The 13,488-nt window shown below is 36.8% G+C and overlaps 1 protein-coding gene across 1 annotated transcript in view; it reads right to left on the reverse strand.

Annotated features, from left to right (window-relative positions):
• The window catches only part of KANSL1 (KAT8 regulatory NSL complex subunit 1), a 168,540-nt gene that overhangs the window by 15,179 nt on the left and 139,873 nt on the right, over positions 1–13,488 (reverse strand).

Below are 13,488 nucleotides of genomic sequence, written 5' to 3' on the forward strand. Positions count from 1 at the left end.
TAACCTTCAAAGTAATTAAGTAAACTTGTTCCTTCTTCAATGATGAAATCCAATCACTTGGAGCCGGAGCCCTAAGCACTTACCTAGGTACCAAACTTATGAGTTTAAAGCTACTGAAACTGTGCTGAGAACACCTTATAAACCTGAATGTTTCCACCATCTTGACGGTTTTCAATGGTCCCTGAGATGAATAGTTGGCGCCTGATTCCCAGATGGACATGACTTGCTCTCTCCTGCAATTTCATCCACCTAATCACACATCACAACTCCTTCTAAAGACTTGCAGGTGGTCTCACACAAGGTAGCAAGTTTCCCTGGACTACACAGAAATCATTAGCTACATTTTAACCTAGCCTAAAATCCATGGTTATAAAGTTAATGCCTAAGCAATGAAAATAAATTTGGGGGCACCTGGGTGGCTCACTTGGTTAACTGTGTCTGCCTTAGACTCAGGTTGTGATCTAGGGGGCCTGGGACAGAGCTCCTTGCTCAGGGGGGAGTCTGCTACTTTCTCTCCCTCTGCCCTGTCCCCTGCTCATGCCCTCCCTCCCTCTCTCTTTCTCTCTCTCAAATAAATAAAAGCTTAAAAAAAAAAAAAAGAAATTTGGTCTGGTGAGTGTTCACACCATATATGTTAGATTAAATTCAAGGGGATAGAAATTCCCATTAAACTTCCTTTGTACACATGTAGGCAGGGTAAGAAATAACCTCTTCTGCTAAATCCACAGAGAAATGTAATTTAACTCTCTGAAAGACTTAATACTGGGGGGGAGAAGGGAGGCTTTTTTTTTTTTTTTTAATTTTATGCTTTGAGGAGAAAACTTCAGGTCGTACTGAATGCAGGATACCTAGGCTCTAGTGTTAGGATGGACAAATCTGGCATGTGCCAAATCATGACCCATAAATACAGTCCTAGAAGAAACAGACTTGCCTGTGGAACAGCACCATGAGAAGGGATGCTCTGAGCAAAGGTAGTATCATAATAAATACAAAAGGGTAGCACGGAAACTCTGCTAGCAAAAAGCCTACAACAACTTCAAGAGCTCCATTCAGTTTCAGCACAAACCTCTCCTGAAGACTATTTGCCTTTACAGATATGTACAGGAGAAAGATACATATGAAAACAACACGGTCTTCATCAACATTCCCCAACTGCCTCCTCCATGCAACCACATAGATGGGTGGCATGCAAAGAAAGTCCTGTGAAGGTCAGACTGGGCAACTCACACTAAAATAAAAGAATTCTAATAACCTGCAATTGTAGATGCCACTTTCTGAAAGGGAATTATACCAATTAAACATGATGCTACTGTGTAGACAACATTAACCGGTACTGTTTTGGGAAAAAATATCCCTTGCACTCTATTTAATCAGCGCTGGCTTCTGAAAGAGATAACATTTTGAGACAGAGCTGAGAGAGAGCTGCTGGCAGAGATGAAAACCACAGATCACACAGCAGATGAATGGGAGGGCTTTAGGTTAGGCAGATCTAGAAATTGCACTAAAACTTAAACATTAAAGAGAGATTAGAAAAAGATACCAAAATCAAAATAATAAATCTTAAAATGGAGATATGTTTTTCCTCATAAACTAACCCATGGCATCAACTAGCTGTCTATATGAAAAATGAACATTCTATCTTATGGCTGTAGTATACCCTTAAGTCAACAGCCAATAGATTGGGTGTAAAGTAAAAAGAATATGGCAAAAATAACAAAGGAAAACTAAGGGAAGAGATTAAGATAAAAGCTGAAATTGCCAAAAGAGGAAACAGATGTCAGAAATAGCAAATTTAAGAGCTATTCTTTGGGAGTTTTCCTTTTCCTTCTTCCTAAACCCACCTCAAGGGTGGGGTGGACAGGAATAGATGAATTAATAATCAGATAAACTTGTAAGACTGGCTTCATGAAGAGAAAAAGGAGGAAATGCCAACATGTAAGAACTCATCAAAAAAGCACTAGTTAAGTTAAAAACTGGAAACTGTACATATGTAATACGTGTGTGTACAAATTATGCATTTCTACGATGTTTAAATGTTACGTATTTTTGTATTTCATCTAATAAGAGAATAACACATACACATATCTTAAAAAAGGTAGAGGCTCGGACAAGTCTATTTCCCTGCCGAAATCTTAAAAAACATTAAAGAGAGACACCTGGGTGGCTCAGTCAGTTAAGTCTCTGCCTTCAGCTCAGGTCATGATCCCAGGGGATTGAGTCCCACCACTGGGATCCTTGCTCAGGGGGGAGGCTGCTTCTCCCTCTGCCTGCCGCTCCCCCTGCTTGTGCTTGTGCTCTCTGACAAATAAATAAATAAAATCTTTAAAAATAAAGTCTTTAAAAATAAATAAATAAATGCAAGCATTAAAGAACAGATGATTTTCTGTTCAATTAAGATGGCTGATACTAACAAAGAAATTAGAATTCTATTGTCCTTTCAGAAAAACAAAAATTTTTAAAGATTTTATTTATTTGGGGGGGGGGAGAGAGAGAGAGAGAGAGAGAGCGCGTGCGCCAGAGCGTGCGCGCACAAGTTTGGGGAGGGGCAGAGGGAGAAGCAGACTCCCCGCTGAGCAGGGAGCCTGACACAGGGCTCCATCTCCGGAACCAGGATCATGACCTGTGCCAAAGGCAGATGCATAACTGACTGAGCCACCCAGGCGCCCCAGAACCTATTTGTGTTTTAAAAAATCACAATATATATTTTGTAGTAAGAAAATTAATTTTAAAAATCACAACAAATATAAACAACCAAACCTGAGCAAGTGGAGATTTCTGGATATCAGGATTATTCAATATTAGTATATCAATTAATATAATTACATTTGTATATTAACTGTTCACTAAACTTCGCTTAGCTCTCTTAACAGGTACCTCAGTTCCAAACTGAGCTCCTGCTCTTCCCAATTTCTAGCTGCTCCAGTCCTAAATATCTGAACTCATCCTAAACTCCCTTCTTTTACCATACCCCATATCCAATCATGAATCCTGTGATCTCCACCTTCTTAATGTATCCAGAATCTGACCACTTTATACCATCCTCAACTGCAAAATCCTGGTCTAAGTCAGTATCTTTTCTCACATGAATTTTTTTTTTTTTAAAAGAGGGGGCTGGTGGGGAGGCATAGAGGGAGAGGGAGAATCTTAAGCAGGCTCCACACCCAACAGAGTCCGATGTGCGGCTCGATCTCATGACCCTGAGGATCATGACGTAAGCTGAAATCAAGAGTCGGGGGCTTACCTGAGCCACGCAGGTGCCCCTCACATATGAATTTCTTAAATAACTCCTAACTTATCTTCCTGCTTGCCCCTCCTCCAACTCATCAAAATACAGTAGTAGGTCTCACCTTGGCTTACCAGTCCTCAGCTTCTAACGTTCCAATGGCTCCTCATTGCACAAGGAACAAGAGCCAAAGTTCTTGCAATGGTGTGCACAAAGCTTTATACCATCTGTCACCTCTATCCCTTTTCTGACCTCATGTCCTTTTATTTCCCGCTTCTCTCCTTGCTCACTTTACCACTGCTACTTCCTCAATATGGCAGGCAAAATTCCAAACCATGGGCCTTTCCACGTGATTCCTCTCACCTCAAGTATTTTTCTGAAATGTCACCTTCTTAAAAATAACTGTTATTTAGAAACATACAAGTGAAAAAAAAAAAGAATCTTTTCTTGACTGTAAAAATAATAAAAAATATTCTGGAGTAAACTGAACTGAAACTTGTAAATACAAAGCTTTTTAAAGCTATTAATAATCTACAAATTAATCTACAATCTTAGTAAGGTTTTGTTGGGGAAGGAAAAGGCAAGTAAGATTTAAACAAATAATCTTAAAACTGGAATTGAAAGAATATATGCTTAAAGGGAAAAGTTCCCATAAAATTTCTGATAGGCAAAGATAGAGGGGAGTGATTTGCCCTACTACATATCAAAATATTTTAAAGTCAGAGTAATTAAAATAGTCTGCTACAAAAAAATTAAACCGAGAACTAGACCAAAGTATACATGACAGCTTAATACGTAGCAAAGGTGGTATTTCTAAATGAATTAGTTTAAGGGCGCTTGGGTGGCTTCTTCCCCTCCCTCTGCTTGCCACTCCCCCGGCTTGTGCTTACGTTCTCTCTCTCTCCATCAAATAAATAAAATCTTTAAAAAAAAATTAATTAGTTTAAAAAAAAAAAGGCAAAAGATGATCAATGGAAAACTGTGCTTTAAGGACACTTCCACAGTCGAGGGATCATACAAAACTACTACAGAAAATATGCCTTATTCCCCCCTGCTCCAGGTGTGAAAGATTACAAAGCAGACAAGAACACAGACTGATGTGTGGCAGTCAGCAGATGCAAAAATGGGGAGAAATGGTCATAAAGAAACTCGAAATGGAATAATTTTTAAAAAGTGATTTCTAAGCCCAACGTGGAGCTTGAACTCAGGACCCCAAGATCAAGAGTCCCATGCTCTACCCACTGAGACAGCCAGGAACCCCTGGAAATGGAATAATCTGAAAGGAATTTTAAGGTAAGCATATTGGCCAAAGATGTGGAAACCTCATGTTCTCTACTGCTGGCAAATACATACATACCTACATAGCTCTCTAAATAAATAAATAAAGTATATTACGGTTGTTCAAATAAAGGAAGGAATGAACATCATAAAAGAATAGGGAAGGATTAAAAAAAAAAAAAAGGATGTTTCTAAAAGTAACCACAAATAAATTCTGAATGAAAAACATACATTGGGGCGCTTGGGTGGCTCAGCTGGTTAAGCAGCTGCCTTCAGCCTAGGTCATGACCCTGGGGTCCTGGAATAGAGTCCCACATCAGGCTCCCTGCTTGGTGGGGAATCTGTTTTCCCTGTCCCTCTGCCCCTCCCCCCCACTCGTGCGCTCTCTCTCAAATAAATAAAATCTTGGAGGTAAAAAAAAAAAAAAAAAGCACATACTGAAGTAAAAAACCAAACAAAACACAAAAAACCAAACAACTGACAGGTTTAATAGTAAACTAAACACAGCTGGAGAGAAAGCTGATGAATAGAAGGAACAGTCACAGAAGTCTACTGAGAATAAAACAGAGCAAGACAGAGATGGAAATGGGAAATATAAAAAAAAAAAAAAGAAGAGATATGGAGAGAGAATGACAAGATCTACAACAATCTACATATAAATAGACATTCCATATTAAAGAGGAGAAAAGGAAAAAGTTTAAAGAAATAATAATATAAATAAATAATAATTTTCAAATTTTCAAAACTCCAGATAGACAAGAACTCTCAGAATAAGGGTGCACACCAAGACCCTAAGAGCCTAAAAATCAATTCATACATCTAAATATGTCCCTTGTTTTTGCAAAACATAAAAACAAAACTGAAAGTAGGGGGTTGGGGAATTTAAATTACTAGAGAGAAGATACAGATAAACTATAAAAGAATGACCAAACTGACATCAGAATTCATCAACAATGATAAATACTGGATACAATGCAGTATCTCCACACTGCTGAACAGAAAATTTTACATGCAGTTACACCGTCATTCAAGAATAAAGGCAATTTATAACTGTATTTACAAATACACATATGTAAGGGTGCCTGGGTGGCTCAGTTGTTAAGCATCTGCCTTCGGCTCAGGTCATGATCCCAGGGTCCTAGGATCGAGCCCCTGCATCGGGCTCCCCGCTCGGCAGGAAGCCTGATTCTCCCTCTCCCCCTGCTTATGTTCCCTCTCTCGTTGCCTGTCAAGTAAATAAATAAAATCTTAAAAAAAAAAATACATGCATATACACACACACACACACACACCACACTATGTAACGACTGACTTGACAGTTACTAGACCACTGCTGGAAGGCTACTGAAGGACGTGTTCAGGAAGAAGCACAGAGCAGGATGCAAGAAGTAACCATGAACAAGAATGGCAAACGTGTTGGTCAATATAAATAAATATGAATTTACAGATGACTCATTTGGGAAGGATTTAAAAACAAGGTAACTGGGGCGCCTGGCTGGCTCAGCTGGTGGAAAATCCGACTCCATCTCCGGGTCATTTGTTCAAGCCCCATGTTGGGTGTGGGGCCTACTTAAAAAATTTTAAAAAATAAAAAAATAAAAACAAGGTAACTAAAATATTAAAGATCAATTATAGATAATGAGAAAAAAAGATGTTTTAAAAAGAGGCATTCTGAAGTCCTATTGTTCCCAAAGTAGCAAGAAATGAAAAGAAGATTCAACTAAACCCAACGAAGAGACAAAAAAACCAAAACCAAAACCAAAACCAAAACCAAAAAAAAATCATGGAAGCAATGAATTCCAAACCTAATAGTAATCAGAGTAAATGTAAATGTTTAATTCATCTCTGCTAAAACAAACTGTCACTGAAAAAGTGAAAACAAAGAGGTGGAAAAAGATATACCTAGCAAGTACTTATCAAGACACTTACTTAAAGTAAAATCATTACTAGAGACCAAAAAGGGAACAACAAAATGAAGAAAGGAAAGATGGAAAAGAAGAAATAACCACCACGAACTTTTATGTATCTAACCAGTCATCCTGGAACTATATGAATAAGTACGTGTTAAAAAAACAACAAACAGAAATGGGAAATGGGGAAATAAAGAGAGGTTGTTTCAAAGTATAAACTTGCAATTAGTAGATAAGTAAGTCTTGGAGATCTAATACACAGCAGAGTGATTACAGAGACAATAATATTATATTATAAATATGTGAAGAGACTAGATCTTAATTATTCCCACCACAAGAAAGAAATGATAATTTTGTGACATGACAGAGGTATTAGCTAAGGCTACAATTAATTGGCAGGCACACTGCAATAACAAAGATCAAATCAACATGTTGTATACTTTAACCATACACGATGTTACATACCAAATATATTCAAAGAGAAATAGAAAGCAGACCAAAGGACACAGAGATATGACCATAATTATTAAGCCCAAAACAGAAGTTAAATTTAGAACCCTGAAGTCAACAAATGGCATATGGATATACTCACACCCACACAAACATTGTCTTTTTTAAGGAAATGTGGACTATTTACAAAAGATGAACTAAAATTATGTCTATCAACATGGAGATCCTGAAAAGGCAACAGTGAATTAAAAAACACACACACACTAACCAAGCTGCAGAATATGTACACCATGATGACATTTATATAAATTTTTATATGAACATTAAACTAAACAATACATATTGCACTTTGCTCATGGATACATATACGTGTAGTAAAAATCTAAGAGAACCTGAACTGGGAGTATACACACCAAATGCACCATAGCGGTTACCTCTGGGGAAGGAAGCAGGTAGAGGAGACGACAGGAGATAAACACTGTTCATCTGTAATTTTCTTTTAAATATTAAAAAAAGTCAAGATATTAATATTTAAGGTGGTATGTACATAATGTTTGTTATATCATTCGTTATACTTTACAAAATTAAAAAAAAATCAGGGAAGGAGGCAGGTAAACCTGGTAAGGTTTTCCATATACAGGGAATTCAAGTTCTTCACACAATAAATTCAGTGGTACAGAAGAGCTCCAGAAAACTGGCAGTGGTAGTAAAATGAAGTCCAACTATTTCTCCAACTAAAGCATAGGTATGTTAAGTATGAAACTGCTGAAACCCAGGAACTGAATTAGGAATAGCACCTTTCCAGATTTAGAATTAAGAAAAAGATTCAACCATCACATGAGTAGCAGAGACAAGGACCAAGGGCCAGGGTACTGAGTAGAATAGTGCCCCCCCCAGACCCCACCCCAATATTCATGCCCAACCAGAACCAGACAATGTGACCTTATTTGTAAATAGGATTTTGCTAATGTGATTAGTTTAACATGAAGTGATACTGAATTGGGGTGGCCTTAAATCCAATGAATGGTGTCCTTAATAAGACCATGTGAAAACACAAAGACACAGACACACAGGGAAGATGATCATGTAAAAACAGAGGCAGAGATAGGAGATACGCTGCCTTAAGCCAAGGAATGCCAAAGTTTGCTAGCAACCACGAGCAAAGAAAGCAGGAAGTGGGCAAGAAAGGATTCTTCTTCAGAGAGCCTTCAGAGGCAAGGGCTGTCACCCTGATTTCAAACTTCTAGCCTCCAGAACTGTGATAGGAAACAAATACACCCAGCTACTAAATTTTTCTAGTGAAATCACAAAGTCTGGATAGATCAACTTTTTTTAAAAAGAATAATGAAAGAAAGAAAAAAAACCCTCAGCATGGGGACTATGAGCAGAATATTGTGGAATAAGGGAAAAGGCAGCAAATCTAAGAAATTCAGGAAGAACATACCTCTGGAAAACTATTAAACAAGTTTGATAAAACAATTAATTAATGAAACTTCTCACATCATCCAAAAGAGTAAAAGATAACACAATTTCTACTACATGGAAACAGGGAAGATGAAAGGGCAGCAAGATGACATAAAAAGGAAATATAAAATCTGAAAAGAAAAAAGAAAAAATCTTAACTACCCATGGTAGCAGAACTGAAACCTCCCCCCAGGAGGAACTATGGTCAGAACTAAGGATATGGAGAATTAAAAAAGGAATGTGAGCAATAAACTGGTCTTTCTTCCTTTATACTACAGGAGAACCAAAGAGATGAAAACCATGACAGAAATGTTAACAGCTAACATCTGAGTACTTATTACGTGCATCCAAACTATGCCAATCACTTCCATGTTTAATTTAATGATGACACTGAGGAGCAGCAGGTAGTAAGAGCTAAACAAACAGGAGAAAAACAGTAACAGAGAGATAACTGGACTACTTCCATTTGTAACTACAAACTTCAGGGAATCAAGAACCAAAACTATTATACAAGACTTGATAGGATCATATTAAAAGCCTGCAGCACTGTCCATTCCAGTTTTGCAATGATGGAAGCGTTCAGTATTTGTGTGACTTAAGTATGGTAGCCACTAGTCACATGTGACTGACTACTGAACACTTGAAATGTGGCTGTGCAAATGAGGTACTGGATTTTTTATCTCAATTTTAAATAGCTACACGTGGCCACAGTAGCTACCATACTCGACAGTGCAGAGCAGAACTGGTTACCAATATAAAGGACTGAAAATAAGATCATTTTAATTCTATGCCAAAACAACAAATAATCACCCTATGCCACCGCCAAAAGACAGTGAAACAGTTTTAAGGGACAAAGGTTATGAGCTAAGAACCTGAAACATGGTCAAACTGTTGTTCTAATCCTGAAAAACTAGAAATTAAAATGAAGAACTCAATAAATGGGCATATTAAGGTATAAAAAGGACTATCAATAAATGATGAAATGTTACAGTCAAAATAAGCCTAAATAAGCCTTTAAATCCAGTTTTAAAACTGAATATAGAATGAAAAACTTTTTTATTTAATAAAATCCCCATTAAAATCAAAGACTTTATGGAGATTAAAGAAAAACATGCTTTAAGAAACATACAGAAAACAAAATGCTAAAGTAAATGGGTGAAAAAAAATCACACACTGAAACATTAGTATCAAGAAAAGCAGAATGTGAGGCAAAAACTATTGAAGACAGAAGCCATAAGTCACTAAGAAGATATAATTACATAGAACTCCAGACTAGACACCAATGACATTTTTTAAAAAATCAACATTATCGACTACAAATATAAGCAGAAACTACAGAAACACCACTTTAAACCAATTGCTATAAAAAATTAGTAATTAAAGAAAAGTTTGAAAAGAAAAGCTAGCCATTTAGAATTTGGAAACTCAATTTGTAACTCCTGGGAAAAGAACTCAAAATCTCAAAGGCAACTTACAAGTAGCAAAAAGAATACTTCACACATCAAAGGCTGTGGAATGCCATCTGAAACTACACTCAGAAGAAAATTCAAAAAGTTAAAATGCTTTTATTATTACATAAGAAAGAACAGAAAATAAATTAACTGAACATTTGAATAAACGCATAGAGGAGAGGAAAAAAACAAACAAAAAAACAAAACAAACCAAGACCACAGGAAGAAGGAATTACCTGCAAATAACTGATCTTCGAAATGACCAATAAAATAGGAAAACTGACAAGATAATCAAGTAAGAGAACACAAATATAATTAAGACTGAAAAACGGACATAACCACAGATAACAAGGACTTAAAAATTAAAAACGCATTCTATAAAATTCTGTACGAGTTAATTTGAAAAGTCTGACAGATGGACAATTTTCTGTAAAATAGATGCTGGCCTCAGATGGTCTTTACCTTAAGTTCCAACAAATCGTAAAGAAAGAGATACTTCCCAAAAAATCTTTAAAGTTTTCCAGAGCACAGTAAATGGTAAAGTGTCCCAATTCATTTTAAGAAGTTATCCTACATCAAAATTAATAGTGAACTTCTAAAAGTATCACCATGAGGGGCGCCTGGGTGGCTCAGTCCTAAGAGTTTGACTCTTGATTTTGGCTCAGGTCATGATCTCAGGGTCATGAGATCAAGCCCCGCATCTACTGGAGCCTACTCACAATTCTCTCACCCCTTCCTTCTGCCCCTTCCCCTTCCCTCTAACAAAAAAAGAAAAAGAAAGAAAGAAGAAGAAAAATAAAATAACGCCATTAAAACCAGGAATGAGATGCCTCGCTATGCGATCAACTATTTAACACTGCTCTGTAAATATATCACATCTAGTCAATGAAAAGGAGTACGAAGTGTATAAAGAGGTTATCACATTATTTGCTGGTGATAGATGGCCTATCTAGAAAATTTAAAATAATCAACCAAAACACAGAGTTCACAGAAGTGTTCAATTACAGAAATCAATGGCACTCATGAAATAACACTAAGAGAAAAAATTTCATTTGCATCACAAAAATATCAAGAATGTAGGAAATATATAAAAACTAAAAGAAATAAAATACCTGGATACATGGAGAAATTCTATGTTCCTTTAATACTATAAAGTATATTAATTCTCTCTGAAGGAATTTCCATTAAAAACCCAATGCAATGCACATGGATGAATTCCACTATCAAAGTAAAGCTCTATTCACCATCTTCTGTTAATCACAGAATATTAGTTCAAAGCATTAAAAAAATTCTTTTGGCTTGAAGACAGTTTATAAATAAAACATCAGAGCTTCTACTTGTATATATATTATCTTCAGCTTTTCAAAAATTTATTTTGTCTGTGTTTTATAATGACTGCAAATGTCCACAAGGCACTCCCTGCTCCCTCCCAAAAGTTTGACTAGTATTGAAAAGTTAGGCCTCCAAAATCTATCATAAGAAGCCCCTGTCAATAAGGAATGTATCTTATTCGATATCAAATTATTCACTTTTATTTATTTTTTAAGATTTAATTTATTTGAGAGAGAGACTGCGCACACATGTGCGTGAGCAGGGAGAGGGACAAAGGGAAAGGGAGAGACCTAACCCTCAAGCTGACTCCCCACTGAGTACAGAGCCCAACGTGGGCCTCAGTTCCATCCATGACCTTGAGATCATGAAAGGAGCCAAAACCAAGAGTCAGTCAGCTGCTTAACCACCTGAGCCACTCAGGTGCCCCAAATTCTTCCCTTGTAATACAAACTCACAATCATTTTAGTTCTTTAGTTTTCAACCACAAATATCATGACACTGTGCCTTAAGAGAATGTCCTACTCCATGTAATGTCCTGTATATCTTCAAGTGTGATACAAGAGAAGAAGTGAATGACCACTGGGAATTTTCCAGAATCCCCTATACTACCCCTGTATGTTTATATAGCAGCATTATTTATAATAGCCAAATTACAGAAGCAGCCCAAATGTCCATTGATAGATGAATGGATAAATAAGAGGTAATGTGTGTATGTACATGTATACACACACACACACACACAAAGTATGGAATACTAGCCATAAAAAAGAAATCTTGCCATTTGCAATGACATGGCTGGAGCTATAGAGTATAACGCTGAATAAGTCAGAGAAGACAAATACCGTATGATTTCACTCATGCTGAATTTAAGAAACAAAGAAGAAAAAAAAAAGCATGACAGAGACAAACCAAGAAACGGATTCTTAGCTACAGAGAACAAACTGATGATTACCAGAGGGGTGGCGGGGGGTGGGGGGAGGGAATGGGTGAAACAGGTGATGGGGATCAAGGAGTGCACTTGTCGGGATGAGCACCAAGTGATGTATGGAACTGTTGAATTACTACACTGTATAATGGAAACTAATATAACCCTGTATGGTAACTCTACTGGTATAGTGTAACTATACTGGTATAACAATGTATGGTAACTATATTCTAAAGAATGCTGTAGAAAATAGAAAATTCTAAAAAGAACTGTATGATCTTTAAAAAAAATTAAAAAGAAATGCTATTAAGGCCAATCCAAAAATCTCATGGCACGTTATTTTAAATAACATATGTATTATGATATACTTGTTTCATAAAATAACTTTATCTAACAAAATAAAAAGCAACCCTATATTGGCCCCAGATTTATTTTAAAACTTTTATTGATTTGAAATTTCGGTATCTAGAAACTAATGTTTTAGATCAAGCTGTAAATCTCTACCTCACAGAAGCAGCAGGGCAAGGAAATAAACATTAATGGTACATGTTATAAGAACTTCTCACTTGAGTGTTTCACTGGCTTAGCTAACTGCTAACATGTACCAAACCAGACCCCTAACAGTGATGAAATACGTAATACATAGCAGAATGGGCAACCTGTTCCGATCTGCACTAATATTACAATGAAATGGCGATACCAGAAGTACCCCCATGTTCTCCCCAGGCCGTACGGATTTCCATGGAAGATAACCCCACTCTTCCAATCTCAAAGCTCTCAGTCCTCCCAACTCTGATATTTACAACACCCTGGGGATTCTTCCTTAGGACTAGTTTTGAAATCTATTGCATCCTGAGAGCTTTGGAGCCTTCAGACTGTTATTTCCTCTAGGATTACTATTGTTACTAGCCTTTCTTTCTGACTCCAGTATATTTTATGGCCAATCTACTCCAAACATAAACTACCTGCACACTTCTATCTTTTAAAAACCGCTTATGGACACTTCACTGCTCAAAACTACAATTCTCTAAAATCTAGATGATAAAACCTAAATCAGCAGTTTGGGCATTCAAAGTCTTTTATTATTTACTGATAGGTCTTATTCCTACTGAACCCCCTTCGTTGAAGTCACTCAACTGAAGAGATTAATGGCATAAAAATAGCCTTTTAGGAGCAAAAGAAATGTGCTACTACACTAAAAGTACATCTCAATTGTAAGATATATTGTAATTTAGAAATGCTGGTAAAACTTGATGGAATAGAATTCCAGCTGTGATTCAGCTAAGATGACTGTCCTGTAAAAGTGAGTGAGTTCCCTAAAGTGAGTTTTATATTTGGATCTAGAGTGAAGTAGAGATAATTTAAAATACGTAGGTAAGCCAGTAACACTGACATTAAACACCTGTTTTTCACATTCTATATGCATAGATATACTAGTAACCACCTTTCTTGGGT

The sequence above is a fragment of the Ailuropoda melanoleuca genome, chromosome 13 (assembly GCF_002007445.2).
Source record: "Ailuropoda melanoleuca isolate Jingjing chromosome 13, ASM200744v2, whole genome shotgun sequence".
NCBI classification, from domain to species: Eukaryota; Metazoa; Chordata; class Mammalia; order Carnivora; family Ursidae; genus Ailuropoda; species Ailuropoda melanoleuca.